The following is a 7,308-nucleotide window of genomic DNA, read 5'->3' on the forward strand; positions in this document are numbered from 1 at the left end:
GTAGGGAAGTGGGGAAGATGAATCAATATATCGGATGGTAATACGTAGAAGTAGGGTTGGGGGTTGGGGTGGCTGGGGGGAGAAGATGGCTTCAAAGTGGTGCTCCATTAGGGGGGCCATCAACACAGTGTTCCCCGGGAGGAGAGATTAGGCAGCACACTTATAGTTCTGTCGATGGATGTGCGCTCCCTGCCCCAGGTTCCCACCCAGTGCCCGTTCTCCGGTTCTCTCACCGTGGAACCAGAGAGGGAGCCCAGAACCCAGTTCAGCGTTATTTCAAAGTCGGTGTTTAGTGATATGCAGGTGGGACTGTGTTTGGTGCTTTCTTAACACTTTGATCAAAATTTGCCAGACACTTTTATCCAAAGCGGTTTAGTGTGAATCCAGACACAGGTAATTAAGGAGCAGGGAGGTGGGGTTAGAGGTCTTTTCTCATGGCTGACCACAGGTAAGGTGTTGACATGGTGGAATCAAACCCATAACCTTTCAGCTAGGAGTCTAACAAGCCTAGGGTGCATAGGCTATCGTGTTCTGGGGTACTTTTTTTACTTTACTATTCTTTTGTGCGGTAAAACAATGAGGACTTACAGCCGGAAGCCTTAGGCCTACGCACGTTGCACTCAAAGGCAGGATGGCACCAGCTCGTTTTCTCCTCCACATGAGACATGTTGCTGTTGTTTTTTGAAATGCCGGAGCACAGGAAATGACAGGAAGTTACGGTTGGTTGAAGATATCACGGAAGGGGAATTACACATGACACCCCAACGTCAAAACAAATGATGGCGAGCATAACAGCCTTTGCATATCGAACGAGCTGCAGTACCTGTCCTTTGTCAGTAAGACACCAACACCAACTTTCTTATTTGCTCAGTCTTTTTGTTGAAAAACCTGGATCGTTTGCAGAAAAATAGTCTTAATTATCATTCGGCACGTCAATAATTCTACACAGACTCCCTCTGGCACCACATCTTTCATATAGCCCCACCCCCTCATCCTTTCTCTCAATTTTTCCCCCACTTTTGCCTCTCATTCTCTCTTTCTGCATATCAACACAGCCAGGTCCCTTGGCAACGATGCTGAGCTGCTATGTTACCCCCCCCCCCCCCACACACACACACACCCCCCACCGCCACCAGCACCCCCTATTTCCACCACACACAGGCCAGCCCTGTCCCATTACAATGACAATGAGAGATAAGAATATTTATTACATTGGCGCACCACCACTCCCGGGTTTCTTCCTCTCACCACAACATCTCCCGGGGGGTGGTGGTGGGATGGGGGGGAGGGGGGGAGGGGCGGAGCTCTGCACGATCCCGCTCAAAAAGACCCCGTTCAGCGAACAGAAGGGAACGAAACAAACGCCACTGTCTCCAACCCTGGCCTTGATGTGTTTTTCTCCCCCACCCTTCATCAGCGCAATGAAAGGACGGTGGTGGGCATGGGGGCGTCTCATCTCGCTCCCCTTCCTTCGCCTTCTCCCCCGCACACTCACATCTCTCCACACGGCCTCCCTCCCTCCCCTTCATTTTTAATTTACATCTTTTATTCCGACTCATTTTTTGAAAAACAGAAGGCGAGTTGGCTGAGAGGGAGGGAGGGAGAGGAGAGGAGGGAGGGAGAGAAAGACAGAAAGGGAAGGAGGGGATGGACGCAAATGAACGCGGGAAGCGGGCCTTGTGATAACTGCCGCGCAGAATGGACATCTCCCTTGTTTATTGCGCTTTTGAAATTCAATCCATTGTCTGGGACAGGAAGTGATAAAGGGAGTGGAAGCACAGACGCTCTTATCGTGAAGGCTCAGAGAAAGCAACTTTTTTTTCCCTTCCTTGCTTCTTTTTATTCCTCCAGATGCCTTCGTTTGTTGTGTGCGGAAGGAGGCGGGGGGGGGTGGGTGGTGGGTTGTGGGGAGGGACGTTTGTTGTCTGAGGGGTACGTCTGTTGGGTGCCCACCGTCACGTCCACAATAATGGCTTCAGAGAAATGCATTCCATTCAGCTGATTATCCCGACCCGGCTATGCCACTTAATGTTGTGCTGCAGCCATGTGTGAAGTCATCACATTCATAGACGGCGCTTCCCACAATTGAGATTGGTCACACTTGTCTCATAGGATTTCTGCTCGTGGTGTCATATTTAAGGAATGGAAATGCGCCTTTTTGTTCTCCTGGATAATGTCCGTGTAGAAGTGTCTGTGAGAATTGTGGGGCCCATATTGTCGATGACACTGAGAGACCCAGGACTTGTACGGGGTTGAATTGAACAATGGATTAATAGAAATCAGCAATACATACCGTGTTATGGGAACCAAGGTTAAGCTGGTGCATCCGTCGGCATGACAAAAAACGCTAGGCTGATCACTTGCTGGTGGACCTTAAAGCACCTACATACGACCAGACTTTGAGAGCTGTGGGACCGCTGCAATGCAAGCATTACACCGCTGTCTGTTCTGTGATCGGGTATATCGAAGTTGCTGTGGGTTTCACACTGCATGACTGTTGATATGCGAAAGGGTCTGGAAATTAGAGAGAGGCTGAGGATCCTCTCAGGTCTCCAAATCCCCGGAAATACGTGAGAAGTGACGCTTCCGAAACTATTCGTTTGCAAGAAGCCAGAGTTCCGAGTCGTTTGTGCTTTTATTTGCAGAGAAACAAGGGAAAAAAATAATACTATATGGCGGCGCGAATGACTGGGTTGCGGCACGCAGGAGGGAATATTTGTTCGACATAGAGGTAAATCAGTTATTCTATAATAAAAACGTAGGCAGCTGTCTGTCCGTGATGTAGGATTTTAGAATCCTCCCCACCATTCCCTCTCGCCCAGGACGCATACTATATTCCGATATTCTGGGCCAAGGGGGTCACTCATGACCTCTGCCCTGTTGAGCCCGAGCAACGAAAGGGCCTTATTTGAGACAGCTACGAATCTAGGTTTGGTCACAGGTGTCGGCTTCATTTTGGAAAAGCACGCTCCCTTTACCATTCGCACGCCAGGTTCTTCCGACGAATCCAGTGGAAGCCTTCTGAGTACGACATTGTCAAACTCAAGATGATCCTACGTCTGTTGACTGACGGAGGTAGTGGGCATGTAGGGTAACCCTACATGCCCACTACCTCCGTCAGTCAACGGACGTGGGAAGGCGTGGCTGACTGATGGGGGAGTAGTCTTTGCAGAGGCATCCGTCAGCCAATCAAATCGCTTCGCCGGGTTCTTCCCGCTACTTCCTGCTTGTTGCGATGCAAGATGACCTGCTTTCCCGCTTTCCAGTATCGTCAGAGCCTGAGTCGCGTCACAGTGCTTAAATTTGCATACGTGATCTGATTGGATGACGGATCCGTCGCTGCCGAAAAAGTTTAACATTTTTCAACTTTTTGACTGAGCCGAAGGCTCCAACGGAACGGACGGATCCACAATGCATTGCGCGTCCGTCCCCATTCAAAGTCAATGGGGATCAGTCAACGGACGGAGGTAGTGGGCACGGGGCGTAACTGTCTACTGACAGGGTGCTGAAATGGGCTCCGTAGGAGAGGGCGACGCAGGAATGATGCAGGAAAATGGGGTTATAAAGCGTTAAAATATCTCCCCATCAACAGAATAGCCTACGAAAAGATTAGACTGCAATAATATGAATGCTAAAGATATTAAAACACAATTGATTAGGCCTAGGCTGACATTAGTCCTTGTCCTGAACACACTACTAAATTTTTTCAAGGCATTTTCCCCCCTGAAATAATTACAAAAATAGCTTGTGTGACAACTACATTTATCTTAATGTGCAGCAAAGAGCCGCATGACTTACGTAGAGTAGGCTATGTCTTCTGTCATTGATCAATATATCATTTTAACCACGAAGGTTGAATTAAAATCAGAGTGGACACACCAAGTGCAGCTCGAAAGCGACCTCCCACACAAGAGCAATGGAATCATTTGATTGTAGCCTATTGTATGCCTTGTGACGTGGCGTTTGATCAGCACATTTCGGCTCCGCATGTATTTTTGGAATTTAAAATTGGTTCAATAAATTATGTTGTCGACTTCTAACACGTCTCCATCTTTGCTGTTTAAATCTAACGGTAATCTATATGAGTAACATATCGGAGGTAACCACAGATTTTGGTTGCGAAATGGCTCAAGCTGGGCATTGGTGCTATAGAGGCGGCAATTGACGCGCGTAAAATGCGCACCGCGGCGCAGGTGTGTGGTGGGCTTAAGAGAGAAGGATAGATAGACAGAGAAGGAGAGAGAGCCAGAGAGAGGGAGAAGGAGAAAGAGACACAGATAGAGAGACAGATGTCACAGATCTTTTGGCCAAGAAATGAGAGTTGAGGAAGAAGAAATGTGACCGAGGTCACCGCGGGCAAGAATAATCAAAGAACTCCAGTAGGGGGCGCCAGGACTTTAAAATCACAAGAAGCGCAAAGAGTGACCGTTCTGTTGGTGAGAAATATGTGAAGTGTTCGCTGAATAGTCCTGCATGTTAATTAACGTTTACAATTGAATTTCCCTCACCGAGAATGTTCACAAATCCGCTCACAATATGTTGACAGGACACCGAAACAGCCTGCCCTGGCCATCATATCCCTTCTTTTCCGGGTAGGCTATACTAGGTTATTTCACCACACCAAAAGGAGGCAGCAAATCAGAGCTAAACATATCTATCTGTGTTTCATTTCCAAATGGTAAGAGAGCAACACAAAACAGGTTTATAATATTTGGATGTTTTATTTTCTTTAAATCAAGCAGGTTATATTTCATTAGTTTTTACACAATCTGATATTTGGAGCCATTTGCAAATATGCTCATAAATTACATGATTTGTAATCCTGAACGAAAAAAATCATAAAAGAATGAGGTGGTTAATGATCAATATTGGGATCAACAGTGATCACCCTACTAATGTAGGCATTACATATGCAGGCAGAAAAAGAAAAGTTCCCTTTAAGGTCTCATGTGAAACACCACAGGTCTGAAATACTCAGGAACACATGAAAATGGCACAAAAATGAATTTCACTCCAACCTTTTGCTAAAGAGACGTTGACAGGCCCACAGAGCGCCTGGAGCTCACGGGACAACAATCACATTCTGCTTCATGAAGAGGTCAGATTATCGTCAGACCATAGACATTACATGTAAGGACACTGAACATTTGGCCGGATTACACATAGAAATGCAATCCAAAACCAAATGGGTAAAGATAAAGCCTGTTTATTGATTCGGCAAACAAAGGTTCAAATATCCTCCAAAGCACTTCAAGCCCTCAAAGAATGAAACTCAAAACGTAGATGAGGTAAAAGAAGAAACTTCTAAATTAAAGTGGAGCGACCCAGGGACAAGTCTGGTTTGGGTTCAAGATTATGGATGGTTAACTTTACGTAACGTGTTTGGACAAGCAAGTTTAGGTTTTAGGCAAGCGACTTCAGGTAATAGGCAAGCGACTTCAGTCAAGCGATTTCAGGTATTAGGCAAGCGACTTCAGGTATTAGGCAAGCGAGTACGGGCAAGCGAGTCAAGCTAAGCGAGTTTAGGTTTTATGCAAACGAGTTTAGGTTTTATGCAAGCGAGTTTAGCCAAGCGAGTACAGGCAAGCTAGTCAAGCTAAGCGGGTTAGGTTTTATGCAAGCGACTTCAGGTATTAGGCAAGCGAGTACAGGCAAGCGAGTCAAGCTAAGCGAGTTCAGGTATTAGGCAAGCGAGTTTAGGCAAGCGAGTTTAGGCAAGCGAGTTTAGGCAAGCGAGTTTAGGCAAGCGAGTTTAGGCAAGCGAGTTTAGGCAAGCGAGTTTAGGCAAGCGAGTTCAGGCAAGCGAGTTCAGGCAAGCGAGTTCAGGCAAGCGAGTTCAGGCAAGCGAGTTCAGGTATTAGGCAAGCAACGCGAGTTTAGCCAAGCAAGTTCAGGTTTTATGCAAGCGAGTTTAGGTTTTATGCAAGCGAGTTTAGACAAGCGAGTTTAGGCAAGCAAGTTTAGGTAAGAGAGTCAAGTTACTTTAGGCCTCACTTTATTTGCGGTTAAATTGCGGCATTAGGTTTAGAAAGAAGGTTAAGATCCAGGCTCAGGTTTGCTTCCAGGCTCGTCCCTCTAGCCGCTCCCTATAAAGAGGATTCCCAGCTACCGTGTTAAAATACAACAGCTGGGATTACAGATATGGAGTACAGAAATAAATAACAAAGATTGAGTCAAACGTTCTTCCCCCAAAATGTGGTGCAACATAATGGAGAAAATAATTACTTTCTCTCCATTGAGAGACGTTGGGTCTCTGCACCATGACACCCAGCTGCCGCACATCTGGTCTCCCTTTAAGTCACCTGAAGGAGAGGTCAACTTTATTGAACCTAAGGGGAATGGATCACAAGAAAAGGTAAGAATAAATCAAAGCTAAACATAGAAAGGCTGAAAACAAGCATTGTCCAACATGGGGTTCGGCGATATTTTGAAAGAGCTTACCTTCCATGGATGAGGAGCTGGTTGGTCTAATCACAAGCCGCCTTCGGACCTCCACCGCCGGATCCCCCAGCCGTCCTCCACCGCCGGGACCGTCTCCTCCAGGACCTCCACCGGGCCAACCGCCTGGACCTCCGCAACGTCGCCTCATTTCTTCTGAAATGAGACACACGTTCTATTTGCAACCCGGACATTCCTCCCCGTTCATGATTCACTGGAGAAGAGTTTAGCTTTACTGGATGAGGAGCCGCCACCGCCGGGCCCTCCAGGGAGCCGCCGCCGCCGGGCCCTCCAGGACGCCGCCGGGCCCTCCAGGACGCCGCCACCGCCATCGGGCCCTCCAGGACGCCGCCACCGCCGCCGGGCCCTCCAGGACGCCGCCACCGCCGCCGGGCCCTCCAGGACGCCGCCGCCGGACCCTCCAGGACGCCGCCGCCGGGCCCTCCAGGACGCCGCCGCCGGGCCCTCCAGGACGCCGCCGCCGGGCCCTCCAGGACGCCGCCGCCGGGCCCTCCAGGCTGACCGCCGCCAGGTGGACGCCACCGCCGGGACCTCCAGGTTGGTCTCCACCACCGCCTCCAGGCCCTCCAGGTTGGACCCAACCGCCGCCTCCAGGCCCACCGACTCCAGGACCTCCAGGTTGGCCTCCACCTCCAGGCCCGCCGTTGCCTCCAGGACCTCGGCCGTCTCCAGGCCTTCCAGGTTGGCCGCCTCCAGGCCCTTCTGAAATGTGAGACACAAGTTCCAGTTGCACACTGGAACATTTCTCCCCTTTCATCATGGATGCACTGAAGAAGATGAGGACTTTACTGGATGAGGAGCCGCCACCTGGCCCTCCATGCCTCCCCTTCCAGGTTGGACGCCTCCAGG

General features: G+C 49.2%; 1 long non-coding RNA gene across 1 annotated transcript; it reads right to left on the reverse strand.

Annotated features, from left to right (window-relative positions):
* Window positions 1-4,708: 4,708 nt before the first annotated feature.
* LOC130402398 (uncharacterized) lies at window positions 4,709-6,751 on the reverse strand. Its single transcript, XR_008903928.1, has 3 exons — window positions 6,675-6,751; window positions 6,442-6,594; window positions 4,709-6,329 (listed from the first exon to the last, which is right to left on the reverse strand). It is a non-coding gene; the product is annotated as an uncharacterized LOC130402398 (long non-coding RNA).
* Window positions 6,752-7,308: the final 557 nt, after the last annotated feature.

Source organism: Gadus chalcogrammus, chromosome 13, assembly GCF_026213295.1.
Source record: "Gadus chalcogrammus isolate NIFS_2021 chromosome 13, NIFS_Gcha_1.0, whole genome shotgun sequence".
Lineage (NCBI taxonomy): Eukaryota > Metazoa > Chordata > Actinopteri > Gadiformes > Gadidae > Gadus > Gadus chalcogrammus.